At 41.8% G+C, this 26,582-nt stretch overlaps 1 protein-coding gene across 6 annotated transcripts in view; it reads right to left on the reverse strand.

Annotated features, from left to right (window-relative positions):
- Positions 1-15,428, reverse strand: part of plxnb1b (plexin b1b) — a 59,925-nt gene extending 44,497 nt beyond the window's left edge. For 4 of the 6 annotated variants that reach the window (XM_035524257.1, XM_035524259.1, XM_035524254.1 and 1 more), the window contains exon 1: positions 14,946-15,428. The gene's annotated coding sequence lies outside the window, so the exon portion shown is untranslated. Of the gene's footprint in view, positions 1-14,576; positions 14,716-14,945 lie in introns of those variants that run through there. The other 2 variants (XM_035524258.1, XM_035524256.1) reach the window with 2 other exon arrangements.
- Between the last annotated feature and the right edge of the window lie 11,154 nt (positions 15,429-26,582).

Consider the following 26,582-nt stretch of genomic DNA (forward strand, 5'->3'; position numbering starts at 1 on the left):
AGAGCTTTTCTCTAAAACAAGGACACCTCTTGCTGAAGTCTCAAACAATAGCACCAATGTATGTGTTTTTAAAAAATATATTTTTAAAAAATTAAAAAGGCTCTCCGCTCCCAAACCACGTGGAAACACCACAGTTTACCAGAGCAAGTCTAAAACCTGTAGACCAGTCAAACATTTGTATATAAAAAAAGCAAGTATAAATGATTGCACTGTGGTTTTTAGGCCAAAACAAATGACAGCTAATAAAACTGTGGCCTAATAGCTAAGAATTACTGGAAACCACGATGAATGCCAACAACTCCACCAGCCTCTGCACATGTATATTGCCAAGAATTAAAAAAAATCCTTCAGTGACAAAAAAAACAAACAAAAAAAACAAACAAACCCAAAAGGACTCAATCTGTTTCACTGGGTTTTCTGCAGCTGACATGAAAGTGACCTCTTCTACTGTGGAAAAAGCCACTAACCAACCTCTGCATAGCTGGCTCCCCTCACTTTCCTGGGGTCTGGAGCCACACACACACACACACACACACACACACACACACACACACACACACACACACCCCATCCTGACATCACCCAAAAGAAGAAAAGAAAGTCACTGGTTTAGGGAGTTGTTAAGAGGTTTCTCTTAAAACCAGCACTGGGCCCATTTGACTGGCCACAGTGAGCTATAATTACCCCATACAAACACACTCAGCTTTGGTATCCGCTCTCTGCTTTCGCTCTCTGCATTTAAGTGGCCCGAGTTTAGCTCTGGAATATCCTGTGCACACGGCTGCCCCATGCCAGCCACGGCATGAGGTTGGGCTTGTTGATGCCATTCTAATTGCTTCCTTACAGCCGTGGCAAACTGCTGTTTGTACTGCGCTCATAGCAGCAGGCTGGCTGTGCATACCTGGGTTCCCTGAGAACGCCTGCGTGTCGGGGGCTCGGGCTTCACGTTTAGTCAAAAAGGACTGCACAGCAGTAAGAGATGAATCAACAGCAAATTTGAACAGCCATTTAAAACAGCATTACCATAAAAAGGATACTGTCCACAAGCAGTACTAATAAGATACTGTATATAGTTTTATATACACACACACACACACACACACACACACACACACACACACACACACACACAGCCAGTCTGCTGGCTAATCCACATGCAACCCCTAGCTAGCAAAGTTCCCATACTAATGCAATATCAGCAGAAATTCAGAATCTGAAGATATGGCTAATCCCAAGGGACTGTGATTATTCTGATTATGGGTGTGTAAGCACAGCTGAGGTCAGACATGAGTGTGAGACTGTTCCAATCTAAAAACAAATTATTCTTAGACTCATTTATAGGCTAAATAAACAAATAATATAGCACTGATTTCGTTCGTGTATAACGGTGTGTGGGTATATATAATGTATATACACAGCATACATTATCAGTTGTAGAATTTTAGTCTAATTTAGACAGCTCAAAAGGTTAGATATGATGTGAAAGCATCCACTTCTTTCAATCCTCTGATTAGCTCACATTTACCTGATGCTTTTTTATCCAAAGCGACTTACAATTATGATTGAGTACAACTTGAACAATTGAGGGTCAGGGGCCCAACAGAGCAAACCTGGCAGTGGTGGGGCTTGAACCAGCAACCTTCTGATTACAAGTACCTTAACCATTGGATCACGACCAATCAAAGAACAAAAGGTGTGCGTATCCATATGCCTGCGTAAGATTAAATGAGTCCTAGACAGAGGCAGAAACAGACTTTACTGAGGTATGGGGAAGGCAGTATTAGTCCTGCCAACAACACTGGGGTGATGATCAACATATTATGAATTCTTACTAAAATCCAGAAGAATTTCAGAGCTACTGTATTTCATATGACTGAGCCATTGTACCATTGTGTGTGTGTGCTTGTGTGTGGGGGGGTGCAATGTGAGCAACAGACCCTGCAAGCATGAGAGAGACTAAGTAAACGTACCAGAGTCTGACAGAGCATTGTTAAAACAGCAGAGTGCAAGCACATTCCTCATGTCTGCAACACAACTGAAATCCATGTTTAAATCAGTCACCACACTGTCCTGTAAGTCAATGCAATGAAAAAGGAAAATGAGCTCCGATGAAATTGTGAACGCATCACACTGAGTTCTAGTGTCAACATTTACGCGATACACTAGCATAATTAGGATTTACAGTTCTGATAATTATGAAAGGTGAGCCCACCTAAACGTTTAAAGCACAGCACCCAAATGGTTTCACTTTGAACAAGCAGCCAACCAATCCTCTAAAAAACTCCAACCAAACTGCAAAAACTTTCATTCTTTTTGGCCAAGATGGCAACTCCTCCAACTATTCTGTCCAAAAACACTGCCAAGACTTGTTATTCAATTTCAAAAGTCCAATACAAATATATTAAGGGGGTGGGGGGTCTGGGGATATTGGCAGGCATTTCCAGTTGAACGAACACAAACACAGCAGAATGCCATCCACTCCAGCTCCACAGCAAATCCACCAGTGTTGGGAACAGCAGACCTCAGGCTGGAGCCTCTCCTCTTGGTCTGCCCAGCCAAACAGTGATGAACGCATGGGCCTTCCCCCCCCCCCACACACACCAAGGTTTCCGTACACAGCGATCTGGCTGCAGCCTGGCTCCAGGTGGCGGTTGGGTTACCAGTATCTTTAAGAAACACAGGGGCATTGTGTATAGCGCATAGGTCTATTCAAGACCAAACGCTGAAAGGAATGTGTCCTAAATCACCGCTAAATTGCATGATAGCTAATCGAGAGCCTCCTTAGTTTGTGGCTGCAGCTAGAGGCCGACCCAGGTATTCCTCTTCCACTGCACTTTTAACTATGACACGGAGTCTGAATACTTCCTTCAAATCACATCTTTGAACATCAAATAAGGATAAAGCAGTTGATTAGAAAAATGACAACCTTCATTTTATCCTAAATATCAAAAAGAAGACAGTCAGTCATAAACCACTAATGAAAAAGCATGGACTTCAAGCCCAACTCTGGGGACTGGATCAGAAAAACAGCAAACTGCCAGACGTTAACCAACGTCAAGACGAGGGCATGCAGGGCCTGACCTTCTACTGCCATGCTCTCCCTTCAGCGGTTACCACTAATCACTTAGCTGAATCCAACTCGAACCATGACCCTCACCTAGATTACACAATTAAAAGATCTTATAGCAGGATGGCCTCTAATACTTGTGTTTTTCATTGTCAGAACAGTTTTTATCCCTAGGACACTGCAACGTTAAACAGTAAAGAGAGATGAACACTAGTTGACTAATGTTTGTTGGCTATGCATTTTGCACGCATTATGTACTATGTCTTCGGGGGTTGTATAATATGCGATAGTGGCGTCATGTACAATAAGAGATTCCCGTGTCCTAAACATTTCATTGTTTCTGAGTGCCTGTGCATTGGAAACATATGAAAATAAAATAACTAACTAACTAAAAATAAACATTTTAAGCTTTCCTGTCCCAAAATAATCCCTATATTATATACACAAAAAATAAAGAAATAAAAAAATACAAGCGCAGTGCCAGACAGCACAAGGAGGCTTCGGCCTTCCTGCTTCTGCTAGATGAAGAAGTGAAAGATGGACAGCAGAGGAAACTGAGTGCATCCTGGCCTTGTGAAAAACATCCACAAATCCTCCAATACATAGACGAGCTCATTTCAGAGAAATAGGACTCTGCCAAGGGGAAGCAGAGGCTGCAACGTAAAGACAACATTAGTCGCCAATGGATGGCGCGTGTGCAAGATTATTTTGATATTTTGCAGCCGCTGCTTAACATTTTTGGGTTAACCCCTGAACTGGAGGAATGCAGAGACACCTGAGAGAGAAAGACAGACAGACAAATACAGGGCAGTAAAGGGGTAATTAAGAGTGAGAGAGAAAGTGTGATAGACCTTGGTTTCTTCCCTTCACACACAACTGACTGTAGAATGTGTACAAGTGGGTGCGTCATATTTGTCATGAATAATTTTCACACTGCTTTGTCTCTTGCTTCAAATTTGCTACCAGTGCTTCCTGCTGTGTGTGTGTGTGTGTGTAAGTAGATAGATTTACATGGCCTTTACGGGTGCTCACCATCCAAACACGCATCCAAAGAGCACAATTTAAAAAAAACAAACATGGTAGCTATGGGGATTAAAACAACTGTCACAGAAGTGAACTACAGGGCATTGAAACTTCCCTATATAACAACAACTCATTCCTCAGGCTTTAGCTCAAACTGAGCTGAGAAGAAAAAATGGGAATCTTAATACTACAGCAATTCAAAACAATTCAAAAGCAAAACAAAATGTACTGGATTCTTTGTTCAAATACTTTTTCCACACCAGGTGCTGACTGGCCAGTCCCAGCCATGAAGCAATAATTAGGTTACAGATGGAAGGTCGCATACTGAAGGTAGTATTTACATACATTTTTATAAGATAAGCAGCAGTATGTCATCAATCCCATACAGCATCACAATTATAATTTTGTTTCACCATCAATGATTTTAGAAGACACTACTTTGTCTTAAGAGTTATGACTGACAAGACTAGGAATGAAACCATGCAAAGTAATACACCGAGCTGTTTTCAGTGACTACAACACACAAGCTTCTTAAATGCAACAGATGGCAAACAGCCAGTGACCTCAGCTGCCAATCAAACCACAACATAATCTGCATCCACAACCGAAGGGTCTGAATATGTGGGCTGTGCTATAATACAATGGGGTGTTAATAATGCCCAGGGGAAAGACCACCTGTTGTGGTGTCAAAGACATCATGGCACATACATCATCAACACAAAGTCCCTCACCTACCTGGACGCTGGGCACAGAGAAGCTATAAACATTTAGAATTGTATGCGTGGTTGTCGTGCAAAAACAGATATCCAGATAAAAACAACTATGCACAATAAAAGTGTTATACATTTATCATAAGCTAGTTGTACGGTTTTAATAACAATGACTGTATATAATGTTAAGTTACACAGCCAAGTATAAGGGTGAAACAAAGTCTGATTTTTGTAGGCAGTAAGAACTCTGGGCATAAAAAGACTAACTGTGCAGGAGCTGTAGCTTTAAACCAACCTCCCACTGAGATCTTCATGAGGTAAACTTCGAATGCTAACTTTCCAAAATGTTCCATTCAAATTCACACCGGAAAAAAAAAAAAAAAAAAAAAGATTCACTGCAGAATAAAACAGCAAGTGGTCCCAAATTTTGAAGACATAAGGAGTAAATGTCTGCACCCTTACACCCCCTCAGGGTGAGCATCCAGTTCTCTATACGTTTCTGTGTTTGTGTGTGTGTGTGTGTGCACACAGACACAGACACAGTTGAGGACACCTGCTAGCTTTAGGACAAACCTCCCTATATACTTCTAAGAGGAACATAAGAGCCTTTGCTCAGTGAAGGGACTTGGACTATTGGGCACCAACTAATTCATGTACAGAAAACTTAAAGGGTATTAGGACACCCTTTAGTTCGCCCCTATAAATACAGAAATATAAATGCCTGAAATAATTGAGCACAGCATACTGACATAAGTTGTTCTACCACTGATAGACAAGCTATTCTACTCAAAACATCTGACTAAATATGAAACTGGTCAGTTCATTTCATGGTTACCATAGCACATCAGAGATTAGTTTGACTGAACTAAGTTAACCATGCTCTTCTGAGAATGGCCGGTTGAAAGAAACCATATAGGTGCTCTCTCTGACTAATCAGGTCCCATTTCCCCAGAAGAGAGCTTCCTGATGCAAAACAACAAAACAAACAAACAAACAAAAACAAACAAAAACACCTACATGCAAAATACCACAGTGCAATTTCACAAACATTTCTCACACAAACAGTCCCCTCCCCGCTAAAGTTCCCACAGTCCGGTAAAACCCCCTCTCTTTTAACAGATGATAATTAGGCCAACACAGTCAGGCAAACAAAAAGACAGTGTGAGAAAGAAAGACAGAGAAGAGGGAAGATGAGTTTGACTGAGTAGTGAAATAAGTGGAGCACAGTCAAAGACAAAGGCCTTAAAATGCTTCCTCTCATCTGGAACGTGATTGCACCCAGCTTTCCATCACACGGTTTTATAGAAAAATATCACATGGTGGACTTCTCATATAAACATAACCAGCACTTATTTCCAAGCACAGGGATACCAGCTGCTACATTTGACCTCTATGGACGACAAGAAACGTGGCTTTTAGGTGATACAAAAGAAAAATTCCAACCTCACCAATATGAACTCATTCAGGAACTCTGTCCATACATTCTGAGCTGAGGTGGTGTATGTGGAGTGTTTGGACACCTACATAGAGCTGGTAGGAACCTGTTACACAATATTTTTTGTGGCTATTTAATTAGTAAGATGTAAGCTTGTTGATGCTACAAACTGAGGCACCAAATGTCAGGCCTCCTAGCACATGTAATGGGGTTCATAAATGAACCACTTTCATACTGTGTCCAAAACATTCTAGACTGCAAAAGGCACTCAACACCCATAAAGTTCAAATCTTGTGTAGATCCTATGTAGAGCCTACTACTATTGGTTTACAGAGAAAGAGTTCCATTTTAAGAAAAAGTCAAAGTCAAATGATCATTTTAAGCACTGATTTACTATAACTCAACTAGAAACGTCCCCAGTCAAGACCTGCATGGTCCGGAGGATTGTGGCTGAGGTCTGTACAATCTGCGCCTGGTGTGTGGATGTGTGTTTTGTTTTTTTGTTTTGTTTTGTTTTTTTTTGGGGGGGGGGTCCATGTCACATACATGTTCTCAAGAACAGAATCTTTAACTGCCTTTGGAAGATTCCGGCCCAAAAACATTATGCATTCCTCTGCAGCGTGTTCGAATACACACTGGGATGTCTGTTTGCCACAGGTCTATATGTAGCACAGTCAGTAGGCAGGTACTGTGGAAATATTTACTGTTGGGTCTAAAAGGCCAAGGCTCTGTTTCAGCAGGATGGGGTGAAGCATTATTTGGAAAAAAGACAACAGATATCACACAGTGCACACCACACTACACACCAGGTACTGGAAGGGCAGTTCATTTTCACAACAGAAATCTGAAAATCTTTCAGTGCACTACATTACTAAGGCACAAGAGTGGTGAACAACAGGATTTGTGTTTGTGTGTGTGTGTGTGTGTGTGTGGTTGGTTCACCAAATCTCCCTAAAAGAAAGAAAAGTGAACAGAGGCCCTCACAGCAAGAGATGGCTCCCTGGGTAACTAGCGAGCCACCAGAGCTTGGCAACAAGTGGCAAAAGGGTTGCTAAGAAACCCCTTAACCACAGGGAGCCCTTCACACACATACTTGGGTGGATCAAGTGTGCTTTAACTCTTTCTGTGCCAGGGGGCGGAGTACAAAAAAAAAAAAAAAAAAATTATATAATTTTTGAGAAAGTTGACTAGGATTGTTAAACTGTCAACCCTATAAATGCCAGATAAAAGGTAAAGCACACACCATCCATAAATACATATGCATGCATATGTACACACACACACACACACACACACACTTCGACAGGCCCCGACTGTCAACCCTATGGTCCTTAATAGAGCCAAGAACTAACTGTCAGATTACAAATGACTGTAGTGCATTATTGCACATGCATAATCAACTTGCCTTGTCAAAGTTCTAATCTGCATTGACGCATAGCATTGAGTCCAACTGAGTGCAAATATGGGGCAATATATAACCAAAATAAGCATAAAGCAGAGTCACACATGCAGACGTTTTTTTACCATAGGGACACATGATTGTATAGCATACTGATTCAGAGCAGAGTGTAAAAACAGTCTAAGTGCAGCAACTCTGAAGTGAACAGTATGTTGACTTGGCTTTAGTTCAATGACTGCCTTAATGTTCTTTCACAAATTCAGACCAGTTTCAGAGTGTAAGTGAAAGGAGGCAGGAACTCCACACGAGGCACGGAGGTCTGTGGAGGACTCCCACTCCCAGGCAGCCAACCTTCCCTGTAAGCTTCCTGCTGGAGCCTGAAGCTCCTGTGAATTACTGACATAGCTAACACAAACTAGTGATATATGGTTTCCACATATCTGAACACTAGCTACAGGAAGTATTAGGACTACTTTATATTTAGGACCATACCAAGATCCATTTAAAGCCCATGTTCCTGAAAAATGAAACACATTTAAATAGAGAGAGAGAGAGAGAGAGAGAGAGAGAGAAGCGCTTAATTAAGGTTCTAAAAGGAAAGTAAAAAGTTTTTAGCAGTCTGGTCCAACATTCATCCTTTCTTCCCCATGGAAACCCCCTTTCCCAGGACATAAAGAGTCCCAGGGGGTGTGGGGTAGGTGTGTGTGTGAGAGAGAAAAAAAAAAAAAGAGTGAATGAGAAAGAGAGAAATAGTGAAAAGAGGAGGGGAGAGGGGATTCAGGGTGACTGCCCCAGTGGACACTGCTGAACACCACTGAGAGGGACACAGAAAAAAAGAGCTTCACAGAGTAACAGAGGAAGAGAGTGAGCAAACAAGTGCATGAAAGCATGTGTGAGTGGGTATTTGCAAAATAGGCCGGAAGCCCTAGAAAGGCAAAAAACTGCACAAAGAATGTTTAAAAAGGAAGAGAGGATGAGTGCAGTCTACCTTTCCAGAAGTGCTCCTGCATCTTAGCAGCAACTGGGTGAAACAGGAGAACCCTGTCAATCACGTGTGCCTGCCCTTTACTGAATCCTCCGCTACTACTCAGCTGAGGTCAGATGTCAGTGAACTCTAACACTTGATGGCCTTCTTCCCCTCAAAAAGGGAGACATGACATTCATGAGAAATTCCCTGGAAGAGGCATGACCCAGCAATGGCAGCATGGCCCAGGTAACAAAGTGCAAAGTGCCAGCAGAAGCAGAAACCCATACTGTGTTTTGTGAGCATTTGCAAACATCATGCAAAGCTGAGAATCAAGAAAGCCTTGACTTTGCACAACTTCAAAGCATTTGAGCTTTTCCTCCCTCTTTCACTCATCCTCATGCACGCATGCGCGCGTGCACGCGCACACACACACACACACACACACACACACACTTCACATCTAGCAACAGCCGGGCTCCTGCTGCTGTCTGCAAGCAGAGATCCAAACTCATCATCTTCACTCATTTTCCTTTGCTATCCTTCTCCCCACCCCACCCCAACTCTTCCTCTCTATCTCTCCCTCTTTCTCATTCGCTGGCCTTTTCAACCTCCACTCCAACAAAGACACAAAAGAGGCCGGACGGCTTGCTGCAACCCCCCCTGCAGAGCGGGTGCTGCCAGGGAAGAGGAACGCACCACCTCCCCCAAACGCTCAGCAGAATACCAGCCTGAACGACTCGCGCATGAGGATGGACATGTAAGAGCACACACAGACACGGTCATTAAGAATCAGGTGCCCACAGCTCACTTGTGTTATAAAGGGAGAGAGAGTGAAGAGAGGAGGAGACCCCACTGAGAGATCCTGTTGGCACAACCCTTCATAACGACCTGTGAGAACGAGGTGGTATTCTAAAGCCATCAACTACTCACCCTCTCTGCCCGTTTCTTGCTCACACACACACACACACACACACACACACACACACACACACACACACACACACACACACACACACACAAAATCCAGCTTTGACAGAGTGCAGGCAATACAAAGTGAGAACTTTTTGGAGCCAAATGTTACACTGATTACATGAGACACAACAAAGAGATGTCATGTGAGCAGGAGTGTGTGTCAACAGCATGCACACACACTTCACACCCTGATCCACAGGCAACCCTCCACTTTCCCACAACATCCTGTAGTGAAAACCGACGTTAGCTAAAAGGGATGTGAATAAAACATTGTACATTTTACAGTACAACTTATTGCATTGCATTTTAGCTTTCCTTGAACAATCTAAGGAACTAAAGGAAAGAAAAGTCTAATGAGATATGGGCACACTATTTTCATTATAATACAGCCTCATTTGCGTGATCTGAAAAATGAAATTAATTCCAAATATAATTAAGACCTGACCTTTACATTCTGTATGAAGCATATTGTGAATAAATTTGATGTCATTCAGTACTGAACGTCAGACAAAATAAAAGTTTTTGGAAGAATAAGGGAGGTTTTATAGGTCGAGATACAAGCAGTAGTCCAATATGTTTTTCCTCAAATGCAAAGGCATGCACGCACGCGCACACACACACACACTAGCCAGGAGCAATGCTTCTGAACTGCATGGATAAGGTCTCCCTCTGAATATGTCACTTCAGTGCTTGTCCTTCCTCCCACTTGACTCATTGCCTGCCCCCCCTCCCCCCCATTCACCTCAACCTCTCCTCTACCCAACCCCCTGACAAGTCACACAACTTAAAATACATTGTCACTGCAATTGGCTATTAAGAAAGCTTTTTTTCTGCTTCCCAGATCACCCTGGTAACCATTCCTGAGTGGCAGCACCTTTCATTCTTCTCCAGAAGGAAGCCACAAAACCCCATGGAGTTATGGGATACATTTTAAGCATCAGTAATTAGCTGGGCAAAAAGATAGTGGACTGATCATTGATGAAGAAAAAAAAGTTCAGTGTTTGTGTACAGTCTACAGAAACTGTTCCACATTCCTCTTCCTGTTTTGAATGTGTCCAGATATGACAAAATGATGACGACATGTCTGGCTGCTCTGTCACCTGAACAAGGGTGGGCAGGTCCCCACTCTTGAAGTTGTGGAACAAAATACAACCTGCATGTGACCTTTAAAGCACACAACTACAAACAAAGCAAATTGCATTGGCCAATCTGAAATTTCTTATTTAACATAGCGTCCCTGCATCTGTTAAGGAGCATGTGAACGTGCTGGAGCCAAGCTGAGCGTGTGCAGGTGCTGGGGCTGATGAGTCAGGGAGCAAGGTTACGCTCTGGCCTGGTCAGGCCCTGGAGCCCAGCTTCCCTTTTTAATGCCCCTACCCCAACCACCTCACATGCCATGCTACACCAGGGGGGGCTGATGGAGGTCTGAAAGATGCAAACAAGGAGTGCCAACAGAGACCATTTGATACATATGGCTACTGGTTTTGAGGCTCCCCATTCTTAATGCAAACTAAGCTCTATAGCAGAGTGCAACAAGCAACATGACCATGTGCTTTTGTTTCTGCATTAAGAGACATGAGTGACCTCCTGTGGGTCTCACCTTGCCACCCTTTACACTGTGGCTCCCAGAGAGCAGACACTGCGATAAGATTACACTGCTAAAACAAGAAAAGTATAATTAAATTGAGTAGATTGTGTAGATTTTAATCACTGGATCACATATAGAGGTCAAAACCCATTACATCAGTCCTATGGCACGAACCATCAGCACTGCTCGATGTTAGACTCCTGAGATCTCAGACTCCTGGTAACAGCTTCCTGTCTAAAACGGGTCAGGTTGCACTTCACAAGACCAATAGAATATAACATAATAGAACAGCTGAATCATGGTATTGAATGAAAGAGGAATGGTAAAGTTAAAAGTGAAAATGACCAGGGACGGGGTGCACAGTGTCTGATGTCACATTGACAAAAGTAGAAAAAAGCCTTGTCCTGAGAGCCTAGACTGAGTGCATGTGAAACCTGGTCATGCATAAACATGGACATCCCAATGACACCAGCTCTACTGCCCCACTTCAAAGAACAGGGCTAACAGCAAAGAGAAACAGTAATCTATACATATACACACACATACATACACACATATGTATGTATGTATGTATGTATGTATGTATGTATGTGTGTATATAATATATCACACACACGTGTTAGAGAGAGAGAGAGAGAGAGAGAGAGAGGAGAGAGAGAAAGACTGCAGTCAGAGGGAGATAAGAATTAGGCTTAAGTTATATCGACAATGTTACCCTGAGCTTGTGTTTATGATTTTTACCAATGGTTATTCCACTTATATATTCCACAATGAAATTCATGTTAACTTAAAAGGGCAACAGAAGACAAGCTGACATGTCAAAGATATTTTCCCAAATGCTAATGCACAAGTGAAAATTCCTCTTAAACGTGCAATCTACGGTACTGCTGCTTCACTAAATCAAAGGTTTTCCCCGGTAATTCGCATATAGAGACACTGAACGCTTTCACTTGAACCAGACTGTGTTCTGTAATTAGTACTAACTAATAGTGGATCCGAACAGTTTCACTGTGCAGCACTTTGTGTATGTGCCATGTCAGGCAGACCTGAAAGGTTAAAAAAAGTCCCCTGTCCCTCCACTTCCCATCCAATCCACCAGTCTAATAGGCTTACATTTACTTCACAGGTCAGAACAGGTCAAGCCAACACAGGTCAAATGGTGACGATATAATGGCAGCATTTATACTGGGGGTCAAAGGTCATTTAACAAGTCAAGACCACTTTTCTCACTCTCAGAGTCAGACATTGTCCAGGTGTCAGAGATGGAAAAATGCAGTGCAGAACATGAACGTAAAGCTAAACACACGTCTACTTGCATACACGCATGCATGCATACCTTGACATACAAAAAAAGTGCAAGATAAACAAACAAAGATAAGCAAACAAAACCCATCAAAATGAACTTTGTTAAAGTTTGCAATAGTTTCCTTGTATGCAGGAACCACTGGAGAGACACCATTACAAAGAGTTCCTTTAATAACTTACAACCCAAATATCCTGGCCAGTTTGACAAAAATAGTAGATAAAATTGAAACCAGGAACACTCAATGACTGGAGAATCCAAATCCACACCTTATTTTAAACCAACACATTTTGGCACACAGGCCTTCATCAAGGTTGACGGGAATAGTGATGGCTTGACAAAAATAGCCAGCACTCTGTCATTCAACATACAGTGAGTCTGCCAGTGCCATTACCTTCTGGAACCAACACACGTCCCTGACACTCACTCACTTACCTCCCCCCACCCCAACCTGTGTAGCTGTGCTACACAGCATATTTGTTTTTTTTTATTAGCCAGCTTTAATTCAAAATAAATAAACAATAAAATTAAGAATGACGAGAAGACAGTACCAGAGGAGAAGTGAAAAGATGAATGGAGAATAGGGGAGAGGAAAAACATGAAGAGGATAGGAAATGACCGGAAAGCAGGACCTGGAGAGGAGATGAGAAGACAACAGAGGAAAAGCAGAGAAGAGACAGACACCTGGAGAGGAAAAAAGATGACTGGGAAGAAGATTACAATACAGGACCAGAGGAGAAAAGATAAGCTGAGGGGACCCTGCCGCCCACCCAGGTGTACTTGTAAGTAAAAACTATTTCCTAAACCTTGGTCACTATATCTAGACTTGTCTTCATATAACAATGCATAGATTTCTGTTTATATGATTATGGTTGTAATTCCACGTGTTACTGAATTTTAGAATGGCAGGTAATAGGTTTTCCCATTTTGACGTTTTAATGTCCCACCATTTAATTTCTGCGCACAACCATACCATATCAGAGAACCTGCTATTAATTTACTTCACGTTTCTACATTTCCTAAACGCAACCATAAAATGACAGCAAAGTGCTGAAATACGAGACGTGTGTCGATCTGCCCGTTTGGCAAATAAAACAATGGCACGTGCATATTTCATATTCTGATCCCCTGCTGAGGGAACGTATGGGAAATGTTGAGAAGCGGTGAGCCAGTTGTACCTCGGAAAGAGCAGGCACTTCCGACCGGCAGCAATCACACACGTGCACGATTCCCTGCCTGAAGGCTCTTGTGTTGCCGTTCAGCTGCCGGTTCATGTCATTCCATTTCAGCTCAAAGGATATCAGCGCATGACCAGATGTTTGTAGGTTCAGAAATGGCAATAAGTTAAGAGGGACAAAGATTGTTGCAACGCCCTCATACAGCGTTCAGTGGAGGGTCACATGGGAGACTTTTCCACTCAGAAAGACATCACTTCTAACCATCACACCTTTTCATCTAGTCCCCTCATTTGTAAATCTCCCTACAGGCCTAATTTCAACTCGGTTCACAGTTTAGGGGGGTTGGCGGGGGGAACATCCCCCATCCCCCTCAGAACATACACTCGCTGCACAATACCATGCAAGGCTGGAGCTCTTCGTGATATGCTAATTCCCTTCCCCTCTCAAACAATTCCCTCGATAATAACTTGCCTTTCAAATGCATTGTTTCCTTGAGGAGGGAAAGCCACTCCCGGGTCAAGTGTTTTAGTGCTGAATACCTTGTCACATTCACTAGTGTGAAAGACGGTGTCTATACCTTGATACAAATACCTTTTTATATTTACGATAAATAACGTCGCTGGAGTGAAACGTGTTTCTCTTACAATTTGGACCACGCCTGCCGGACGTCGGAACACCTGGGTCATTAGAACCCAACACAAGTCCCAACCTAGTGACCTCCGCCCACAGGGTAGCGAGAGAACAACTCCCCCATGTAGGACAGCAATACTATCGGTCTCAATAAAAGCAGCCAGTAAAGCAGTATTCCCATTACCTTTTAATTTTCAATTAGGCCGCCAAGTGTGCCGTTTCCAGCTGACACACTATAAAGTCTGTTAAAACTTCCAAGTAAAAACTTAGTAGAAGTGAGACTTGTCTAGTTTACGTTGTTTACCTTTAAGATACATTTTCCTCGCGAGGTGAGACGATCTGTATGAAGTTAATACCTTCAAGGCTAAGCTACTGGCGCTTTCCACAGCAGATAAAACTTTACTGAACAGTGTAATACGTCTCTTAAAAAAAAGCATAAAAGTGTACTGCAGAAGTCTGTGCGGGCAGGTGTCCACGCGAGCTGCATACATCTGACACAACGTAAAACTTTGTAAGAGATTTAAAAAGGTCACCAAATGCGTTTCTCTAGCGCCGACGCATCTTTTCCCACTGAGAAGTCCCCAGACCATACAGATTCTGATGATCAAAAGTCTAGACCTAAAATGCATTTAAATGAATTTTAACTTTCAGTACGAAACACTGACAGACTTACGAATCTTGAATTATCTCGAGCGCAGACAGGACAAATCGCACAGTTTGCAGATTTTCCTTGCTATCACTTCCAAAGTAAACCAGTCGCAAGAATCGAATGATTGCTCTTGTGTGTAGATGGTCAGCTTATCCAATTTGCAAGCGTCGGAAAGCCTCAAAATCCGGGAAATATCGCAAACGTTCCAAGGGGTTACCGGGACACAAATTCCATTGTGGAAAAGCTCAGCTGAAGTAAGTTATAATCTTCCACACTTGGTCTGTTTCTGAAAGAAAAATCCAACTTATATTCTCGAATTTGCAACTTATTTGACTAAAAAAAATATTTTTAATAGGGTTAAATTGGCTTTTCTTTTTCGTTCGTTCTGCGTAGCACACTAGTTCTCTTATCACATGGACCCGGCGAAACAGTGGTGCGACTGAATAGGTTTCGTAGGGCAGAGTACCTCCGAAGGCTTGCTCTCCATGCTCTTAAAGGGGTTTGGTCTTTAGCTACATAGAGGACCTGCGCTGGTGGGCCCCACTCATATGCAATCCTGTGGGGTTTTTTTTTTTTTTTAGAGGGGAGTATACGGACAGGCAGGACAGAGGCAAATATTGCCTCCCCGCCCATCATTCATGTTTATTACTGAAGTATTCTTTTTTTCTTAAACATAAAATGTTTTCATCTCAAGAACTATAATATTCAGCCCACCCACATCTCGGCTCCCACAGTGATAAAAAGCGTCCACTTCAAACGCACACATTATTGAGAGGCAAAGAAAGAGGAAGAAAATACAAATGATTGTGCTCTTATATAATGAGATGGAGATAGCAGACAGAATTAATAGTGTCTTCATCCTGTGTTTGTGTGTGTGTGAGTGAGCAGTTCTAGGGTTGGGTGTAGTGATGCCTTATATAAAGAGTTCTGGGGCGTGTGCTAAAGTGTGAATGCAGTGGCCTGTCTGTCAGGCCTGCAGAACAGCATTCACTAAACACTACTCCATTCATATGCCAACAGTTAGGACCCACATACATACATGCACACCTTTTCAAACAGCAATTGCAAGCATAGAGAGAAGCAGGAAATCAGGCAACAGATTTAAGGTTCATTTACAAGCATGGATTAAGACTAGTTTTGGGTTAAACTGCAGCATCAGTCAAAAGTTGCTCAGTATTGGAAATAGACTAGACAGGGGAGAATTCATTTAAAAATTAAGTAAAAAATGAATTGTAGGCATGCAAATTCCTGCGCAGGTGCAACAGTCGCATGGAACATGGTCCAAAAAAGTCTACAGCAAGAAAGAAGAAAAGTGAATAGATGGATGGTGCACCATAACATACAGTTTAAAGGACGTTTCCCAGTATTGGTCCTGAAGCATGCCTTGACTGCACATATAAATGTTTTTTCTGCACCCAGCATGATTGACCACACATTAATTAACATTGCACCACATGACTTATTTTAAAGTTTTTGGCATGGAAAATATTAACATTTCCAGTTTAGGTACCCCAGCTCCAGTTATGGAAAACTGCTCTAGGAAGGCCTCTGAATGCGGGTCATACACACCCCCTTGTGGCCAGTATATGAAGTACATTGTGAAAATCAAAATTACTGTCTTTCATTATTGAACACCAATATTTGCAAACCGAATGTAATAATCTGAGTTCTCAGGAAAAATCATCCTGATGTAATTAAATAATTTGCTCAGAGCTCAACAAGAGCAATATTGCTGAGATACTGTCTTTTGTATTTTCATGTCTTGTTCAGTATTCAACACCAACATTCAGCCCATGATACAAAGAGGAACCTTTTGCATGATTTTACTTCATTTATGTGAACAAAACACATCAGCATTAAGGACAGTGGTAGTTGCAGTCTTTTGAAACCTTGTAATAATTTAAAATTGTATTTTATGGTGACATTACAACAAGTAGGAAAATGGCACCATGAAATCCAATGGCTTCAGTCAATGGACAAAAGTTAACATAGTAATCAGGTCTGATGATGCTAGATGCAAAATTCTGTACCCTGTGACAGTTGTCATTATTTATTGGCCTCCAAATTCAACTCTTAGGTTTGACCAAAGAACAGGGTCCAGCTGAATGTATTTAGCTCATGTTTACAAATGACTTTTCAATGCTGCAAAGGAAAAAATTTACAATTAGAGCCAAAGCATAAATCAGTGGGCACTTTATTCACCTTTTCAAAAAGGACTGCTAGTCAATAGTTCAACAAAGGCAGTGCAAGTAGCCAAGAAGGGTTGTACCTAAGCATACGCATATATTGAGTGTATACAAGAGTTCAACATGAGTTTATTTTTTGCTCCTACAGCCAGATCCCCTCTTTATGTATAACAGAAACCAAATTAACAAATCAAAATTCATGTAATCAAATATCAAATATCAGCTATGTTTTTGAGATGGCAAAGTTTAAGGGCTTTCTCCATAATAGGTACTTGCTGAAATAGACATGAGGTTTGTGCAGTGCTCAAGTTGGCTGATGAGATGACTGATGCATATTTGCCCCTATTTTAGCTTCCAGCTGTAAGTCTTTCACAATGTTTATAGACATCACACTGGCATCCCTTACTAGTTCCCTGCCCTCCTGGAAGTTCAGCTTGAAGGGACTGATTTGGCTATTGCATAAAGGGGTTGTTTGAAGCGTATTTTGTTTCTTGATTATGGAGTATATGATGCAGTCAGAATCCATAATATAGAAGCATGAATACCAAAAATACAAATGTGGAAATGTTTTATTTGAGCATCAGGTGTTAAATAAAATTTCACATTTTAACCAGGTCTAGCCAACAGGCTTTGACTATACATGAGAGGAACTAAATGTGGGAAACTCAATGACTATTGGCAGTTTCAAAATTGTGAGTGTATTGTATCATATATTATAAAAATAAATTTGTAGCTAAGCTAAATTGCATAAAATTAGCAAATTTTAATATGCACATTGTTATATTTTGTAATTGCTTGCTACATTATTGAATAAAGTGTCAAATGAAAACAATGACTTAATTAAAGATTTACCAACTTATCAATTGCTTTAAGCTTTTGTGGACTGGCAAATCTAGAGCTGTACTGAACCCTACGTTCAAATTAAATGTCCAGTAAAATGCGTATTGAAAACTGTTGTAACTGGTGTCACTTTAACCCAATGATGAAATTTGAGACATTTTAATTTGGTCTCATTTTCTGGAATAAAAACTAAAGACTAACCTTTCAGTCACAAAACTGAGCATTTGTATGCACGTGCTGTCTCTGTTACTAGAGTAGCGCTACTCGAGTCAGTGAAGCGTGGGAGGGTCAGTTGACTTCACAGTTCATGAATATGCCATATTTGGCAGCTTATGATTCACTAAAGTCAATTAGCGTTATCTATGACATCAATGATAACACCAAATAAAGTGTAATTCCTAAACAGTAGTTAGGTGACAGTGTACAAAAATATTTATAGGTTATTTCATGCTTCCTGCTAATATAACATTTTGAATGCAATACTGTGCAGGGCTTTTAAAACATAATGCCAAGTTTACTACCTTCACTTTTCTGAGCTTGCTACAATGCTCTTTTTCCCAGCATTTTTGCTTTTTCTTTAATAAATCTGTTTGTCTTCAACACTTGCACCTTGCATCTGTTTGACAAGCATGCCACAGAATGTGAAGCTTGTTGAACAGAGCACAGCAAGTGACATGTCCCTTGCAGAGGTTGTTAACTTGCAGGGCGTGCTGATTGACTATGACTTTGAGATTTTTCACCTCTGAACCAGCATAGATAGGCTGGTCAGCTATGTGGAGGTTCTCTGTGTGAGTCCTCCAGCTATGGCTGGTAGCCCTGCTCCAACGCTCCCTCCTCTGGATCTCCTTCATACCACAGTGCTACTCTGGAGGTGTACAGTGGGGATCCTGAGGGATGTGAGGGCTTTCTTGTACAGTGCAAGCTGTATTTTGTCTACCATCTGCTTATGCCAGATGGTGCCGGATCATGCTATAGTGGCATTCATCATCAGTAGACTCACAGGGTGGACTAACGCCTGGGGCACTGGTGACCACTGATTCTCTGTTGAGGCGTGACTTTGTTTGCCATCTCAAAGCCATATTCCACCATCCAAAGTGGGGTAGAGCCTGCAGTAGAGCCCTGTTGCACCTCAGACAGGGTTCCTGCTCAGCAACAAAGTACTCCTTGGAGCTCCATGGCCTGGCAGCGGTTACTCGCTGGAACGAAGAAGCATTGGTCAATTTCTTCATGGATAGATTGAAAGGAGACCTCCAGGCTGAACTTGCCTGCAAAGTGAAGCCCCTGGACAAGGTGATTTATCATGTCATACTCTTTGACCACCTCTTGAAGGAATAACACCTCTCCTACCAGAATTGGTCATCCTCATGAGCATCGACCCCACCAGCATGAGACTCCATACTTCAGGCTGAAACCATGCAGGTGAAAGGTCCCCCACAGAGGAAGAAATAACATGCACAGCTGCACCTCTGCCTCTACTACTGTGATGCAGAACATGAGGTCATGGCCTGTTCTCTTCGTCCACCCCTTCCAGAATGTAAGCTATCTGGCAACAAGGTAAGATCCTGACCAATCGAGCGTTGGCTGAGGTGATGGTCATTGAGGTGCTGTCTCCTCACCATACAAGCAGTGGATAGAGGCCCTGTGGAAATGGCTATCATCACTGTTAGTAACTCGTACTCCTGTAGGGCCTAGCCACAATGCCTTCTGTTTTTTTTTAGGCATTTAGGTCCTCTGGACCTTTCTGGGTAGATCCTACATCTACAATATGTTGGTCTATTCCTCTCCCAAGTACCAACACATCCATGATGTGCACCAGGGCCCCTGCACGCTCTTGCAAAACAGTTTATACTGCAAGCTTGAGAAGTGAGTTCCATCTGGGTGAGATTTGTTAAATAGTAAAGTGGAGGTGGTGACCCAGTGGCCCCATCCCCCAATCCTCAGAGATATCAGAACCTGCAGTACTTTCTGGGATTCACCACTTTTTTTTGGAGATTTATCAGGGCTTTCAACTCCAAGGCCCAACGACTTATAAATATCCAGAGCAAGCAGAACCGGCTGGACTGGATCCCTACAGCTGAGAGTGCACACATTAAAAAGGCCTTCACCGCTGTCCCTTTCCTACACCACCCAGATCCATTTAGGTTGTTTGTAGTGGAGGTGGATGTGTCAGACATTGGAGTAGAAATTATATTTTCCTAGCTCACTGGGACCAGCTCAAGCCAGTAGTTTACTACTCAAAGAAATTGTCTCCTGCAAAGAGAAACTGTGGTATGGGAAGCAGGGAGTTGTTCACCATTAAACTGGCATTTGTGGAATGGAGGTATTGGCCGGAGGGTGCCAGTATCTATTTATGCCAGTATCTACCTTCAATATCTTCAGACAGCCGAACGCCTAAATTCTCGTCAGTCCAGATGGTCAGTGTTCTCTCCCTGGTTCAATTTCACCATGACCTAATGGCTGAAATCTAAGAACACTAAGGCTGATGCTCTCTCTTGCCAGTTAGATCCAGAGGCCAAACTCACTAGTCAGGAACCCATTCTGCCTGACTCATGTTTCTTGGGAGCCGTCAGGTGGGATTTTGACTGTGTCATCACCCGACCAAACCCTCACCCACACTGTCCTAGTCACTGGGTCTATGTCCCACTCTAGTGCTACTCCCCTCTCATTACGGGAACTCACACCTCTCTGGGGATTGGTCACCCAGACTTATCCAGTACCGGACAACTGCTAGTGGTTTGCTAATGCTGGCCCTCCATGCAGCATGGTTGGGATGTGGTACATGGCATCCTGCACAATGTGCACCAAGAGCAGGACTGGCACTGGCAAGCTGCTCCCACTGCCCACTCATGAGAGGCCATGGTCCTATATTGCAATTGACTGTCATTGTTCTCCTGGTTTTTGAAGGTAACACCACAAACCTCTCCACTGTCAAGGGCTTTTCAAAGATTTGTCCTCCTCCCAGCTTTGAAGTGCCTACCTGCCCAAGGCAGAATGTGTCCAGAACTATCTGCTCCACACCTGAATATGGCTCACTCACTGGGAGGGGTACAGCTGAAGAGAGAGAAGCTGGGTTCCTGCCAGTCAAATTCTGAACCCTGACGCCTCATCGACGCCTTCCACCATGCCCATCCTTCCAGGACTGCTCCTCATCACTGAGGTTTCCCCTGTGCGGCCTCATTGACTGTAACATGAGTGAACTGAATGATGTATATATTGAATTAAATATCAGATCATCTGAAGAGTTACATGTATTTGCTGCAGTGGTCTGATCAAATCTCTCTGGGCTACACAGAATTTGTTGATTCTACAACTGAACATTTGATGAGCATCTGATCAGCATTTTACTTGTGCTGATCTTTTTACACTGTATTTTTAATTCATTTTATTACTACTGCTAAAATATTTAAATAATATTTAGCATATTGTACATATTTAATGATATCCTTGTCATACATTAGCTTTTTGTCAACATCACTGTCACTGCCCCAAAGGGACCCCATGCTCATAGATCCTATTTCCCAGAAATATCACCTCAATTGAATTGAATGTGCAATTTTCAGCAAGCATTTGAGCTCAGTCTCTGTTGTGTGTGTATATATATATAAATGCAGAGTGATTCCAGTGCAGAATTGAAGTTCTGCCCATAAACCAGAATAACATCTAGGTGCACATGGCAAATTTCTGTGGGTGTGCTCTACAGAATTCACAGCATGTGGTGGCACACAGTTGTTAAAATGGCATAGTCTGTCTTCAGTTTTGACTTTAGTGTCCTCCGCCAATGTCCCTTCACTAGCTGCAGAAACAAAAGCCAATAAGATTCTAGTAGCTCATTTCTTCTGAGAAGAAGGTATAAATCCTTAGCTGTCGCATCACTGAGAAGGACAAAATCAATGCAAAACTACTAGCTTCTGTCTTTTCTGTGTACAAAGCCTGTCGGAGGGTTTAATTTTTTGTGCCTGATACATGTTCTGCAGACTGTATCTGTATCACTAGTGACTGGAAGGTGGATGGGCTTCATTACAGGAGTATCTAATTAGATAGATTTGTACAAAGGAGTTGACCCCATATCGCAAGATGAGGTAGCAAAAAAGGCCTGACTGCATTCTACGAGGGACCAATTGTGCTTGCACCATAGTAACTGAGTAAGATACACCTGTTGCAGGAGACACTTGGGACATAGGCCTTGCAGGTGAATATACATCTGTACGTAATAATGGCTGTCCCTGGTGGTCTCTGCCACTGAAAGAAATTGTGGTAACCCTGAGCTAGCTCAAGCTACTGTAGCTAGCTTACACTGTTCCTACTTATTCAAATTCTATTCACTTAAGATTCAGTTTTCATCTATAGTGAAATAATTTAACGTATTTCACATACTGAAGAAAGCATGATGGTCCAGCTTGATTGCACTATATCTCAGCCAATAATACAGTTCTTTAAAATCCATATTAAAGTTCCTTCCCTTTAAAAGCAGATAAACTGTGATGATAATTAATTAATCAAACATGCACTTCCATGACATTCATGGAGAGAGACATTACTCCTACACCTGAATCAACCTTACAAATATATTTGAAATTAGAAGGCACTACCTGCATTGCATTCTCTTTTTTCATTGTCAGCAAATAGTTGGTCCCAAGAGAGAGAGAGAGAGAGAGAGTGTGTGTGTGTGTGTGTGTGTGTGTGTGTGTGTGTGTGTGTGTGTGTGAGGCCAAACGAGACCAGATGACCAAACAAGACCGGAGAAGCTGTTGCTGACAGCTTCTAACCTCAAATGACAACAAACTTGTTCCACAGCTCTGATACCATTAAATAGAAGAGTAAGCTGTAGAGAAGTGAGACATTAATAACCCCTCTATATTCCATACACTATGTACAATTAAACAATTCTTCAAAAAATTAATTGTCTTCAAATATGAAAACTAACAAACAAATAATTACATTTAAATAAAATTAAATAAACAAATTTAAATATATTTTTGGTTGATTTTTTAGCCATTACTGATTTGTTGTAAGATCTGTAAGAAACTGTGGGCTCTTTTCCAACTGCTGTCATTGTAAGAAGAGGTAAGGAAATCAGGGAAAGTCCAGAACCCATGATTCTTTGCTAAAGACACCTGGGAACCCTATGACACAGTAGTCATGGAAAGGACAGTCTTGTTAGATATTTGTCTTAGATTAAGTCAAATCAGTTGAAAGTTTGAATATGGAGTGAGAAGTGATGAATACCCAAGTGTTTAATTAAAAAAAAGAGCAAAGTGTCTGATGAGAAGGCCTGGTCCCTGCCAAAAACAAAAAGCTAATCACTGCAATGAAATGCTCCAGTCAGTAGCACAAACAAGTGAAACCTCTCAGCAGCCACTATATCTAAAATGCCTGTGCACTTCTTTAGGACTTTGAGCACAGGCCAGTGCTGATTTCTAGTGGTAAATTCCAGCATTCCAGTGCAAATTAAAATGTTCCAGCTTTACAGCAACATAAAAAGTAAATGAAATCCATTTCAAGAAGATGATATGGCAGTAATAATAAAACATAATGAATTATAGAACTTACTTTTTTCAAAATGTGAATAGTTATACTAAATCATTTAAATGAGACACATTAACTGGCATGGCATCATAGTTCCAGTATCCAAAATAACTTTTCAAGTCTAGACTAGACTAGCCTGCTCTGTAAAGATTGCATGAGGGTACTTGAGCATACTGTCATAAATGCCACATGGGTCACAATCATTAAAGCAGAAAATGTGTCAGCTAGAACACCAGACACTGGAAGCAAAACCACAAATCTTACATGTAGCACTATCGCTATAAAAATGATCATATTATATACACACACAAAAACCTACATATGCTACTATTATGTTTGTTGTAATTATATATATCATTTTATTTAATATTGTATATCTTGGTATACATTATACCACTTACCAAGAGATTAGTTCTATGGTTGGGGTTAGTAAACTATGGGCTTGTATGTTTTGATAGGCCAAGATGGGTGGTGTATGGGATTCTAAGGCCTTACCTTACTAAGCCTAAACTATGTAAAGACAGCGTAAAACTCTTAACTGCACCTCTGCAACACACAAAGCATTTGATGGCAGTGACTAGCAGAACTAAAACTCTATTCCAGTATAAATGTATGTATGTGTATCTCCAGGGGTTTGCACCAGGATGTTGGCTCAGGCACCAGTGTAAGGCATGTGCTTCTGCAGACTGATGTTAGTGTACTAATGTTCCAACCACTGCAGTGATAAAGCATGAAAATGAAACCTTCATCGAACTGTGTGGTAGGATTTGACCTAACACCTTTATAAATAGTACATCACATATATAACATCCAACTTAAAAGCAAAGGTTGGGGACATAGATCGACTGGTAAATTTAGAGTTTTGCTTTATAGCTCAGCTCCCAATTTACCAGTACATTCCTGTACACCGACTGCATTACAGACCTTTCCCAGGGAGACTGCTAAGTGTGACACCTCTATAGTTTCCACACACTCTCCAGGCGACTTTCTTAAAAATGGTGTCCACCACCCCAGTTTGCTAATTCAGAGGCACTGATCCTGAAGTGCCTTGCCTCCCCAGAGCTTTCCAACTACCTCAGTGACTTCAGCCTGGCAAATGGAATCTCCTGCATAGCAGGTATGTTTCTCAGGTTAAGAACGACAATATTCTCAGGCGAGTTCAGAACTTCAACACCCTTTCTTGGATGATGTCCCTCCTTCTTCTGAGCTTTTAAAGTGTTTTCATCTCTTTTATTCCACCTGAAGGGCATTCTCCATGGCCTCTTCAAAGTCCCTCTCCCTGAATTTTGAAAAAGTTGCAACCTTTTTCACCTATCGTTATCTTTCAGCTGAATCAGGGGTTCCTTAAGCCAACCAGGCCCAGAAAACCTCCCCCTTCTGAATGACAGAATCCCTCATAAATGTTGTCCACCACCAGGTTCTTCTGTTGCCACCATAACAACCACCAACAAGCTTTTGGCAACAGCTATGTGCAGCTGCTTCTACAATGCAATTCTTTTAGAGGGTTCACTCAATCTCTAGAAAATGTAAGAAGCTCTCTTAGAGGTGGGAATTGAAATAATTATGGACAGTGTCCTCTGCCAGTCTTTCCCAGCAGACCCTCAGCACATGTTTGGGCTTACCAAGTCTTCCCTACCACCTGATCCAACTCACCACCAGATGGTGATCAGTTGACAGCTCCGCCCCTCTCTTTACCCGAGTGTCCAAAGCATATGGCCTCAGGTGAGATGTCACAGCCACAATGTCAATCTTTGACCTTTGGTCCAAGGTTATCTGGTACCAAGTACAAAATGTGAGTTAAGGTGAGCCCAACTATATTTAGCTAGTATCTCTGAACTCACACACCAGCTCCAGTTCTGTCCCCCTGGTGAGGTTACAGTCCACCTTCCAAAGTCAGTTTCTGCTGCAAGGTCTGTAACAACAAGAGCCTGGTCTTCGTCAGTATTGCAATTGCACTGCAGCCTTAAACCTGGCCCTTGGTAATTGTGGGCCTACATGGTCTTCCCAAGTTCACTCTTTGGGTTGAGCCTGACTGGGTACAAGGGCTGCCTGGTCACCATGTATTCACCAAAGAACACTAGTCCCAGGCCTGGCTCCTGAGGTATCCTCCTACACAGGATACCCAATTTATTGGTCCTTTTGATCATAAGAGTGTTTTGTTGTGGATCATGTTTGTCTGCATCTTCACCCCAGAACTTTGTCATGGAAGACCCTACCAGGAGCCTGATGACTTAGCTCCTGGTGACATAACCTTGGAGATCATTAGAGAATTTTAAATTTACATTTACATTTTCAGCATTTAGTAGATGTTCTTAGCCAGATCGACTTACAAAAGTGCTTTGTCATCTAATCTAATTAAATGTATACTAGCCAGTACAGTAGTTTAGCATTAAAGATACCATTGAAATAGAATACTGCTAAATACAGGAATCAATGCTGATACCTAGAAAACGATGCAAAATGAGCATAAGTACTATATCAAAAGTGCAATATCAAACAATAAGTGCTAGAAGTGTTCAGTTAACCAACAGTAGTACAAAATGTCCATAGGTGCAGGGTTAGTGGTCATTTAAATATTATCCAAGGTCCTGAAGGGCATATGTTATAGTTTTATTTTTCTACAAAGGCATTTTTACAATGGTGTGTAAAGTTGCCTCGGCAGAGTTTTGCCTGTGACTGAGAAAGACAGTTCCCATTCACCTGCAGTATGGTGAAGATAAGAGAAAGACAGGTTGTACTCAGCAGCAGCGTGGAGAAAACAAGAGGTTTGACAAACAGAATAGACAGCTGCACTAGACTACAAGGGAAATACATGAAAACATTACATCATATTTACAACTGTGCATATCTAAGACATAAAATTCTTATATATTCATCCATGTACATTCTTTTTTATGGGGACCTTGAGAGGCCACGGAATAAACCCATTTTTATTTTGTGTGTATAAAATATTAAATTGCACATATAAATTAGTTTAACCTGGCCATGAGATACTAAGTAAAGGTTATGAAACCACACATCGTGGGTGATTACTTTATTTGTGCTCTCATTTTTTTGTTTTTCACGTTCTTCAATGAATCAAATTGTGCTCACGTTACTGCAGCTGGTT

Source organism: Electrophorus electricus, chromosome 3, assembly GCF_013358815.1.
Source record: "Electrophorus electricus isolate fEleEle1 chromosome 3, fEleEle1.pri, whole genome shotgun sequence".
Taxonomy (NCBI): domain Eukaryota; kingdom Metazoa; phylum Chordata; class Actinopteri; order Gymnotiformes; family Gymnotidae; genus Electrophorus; species Electrophorus electricus.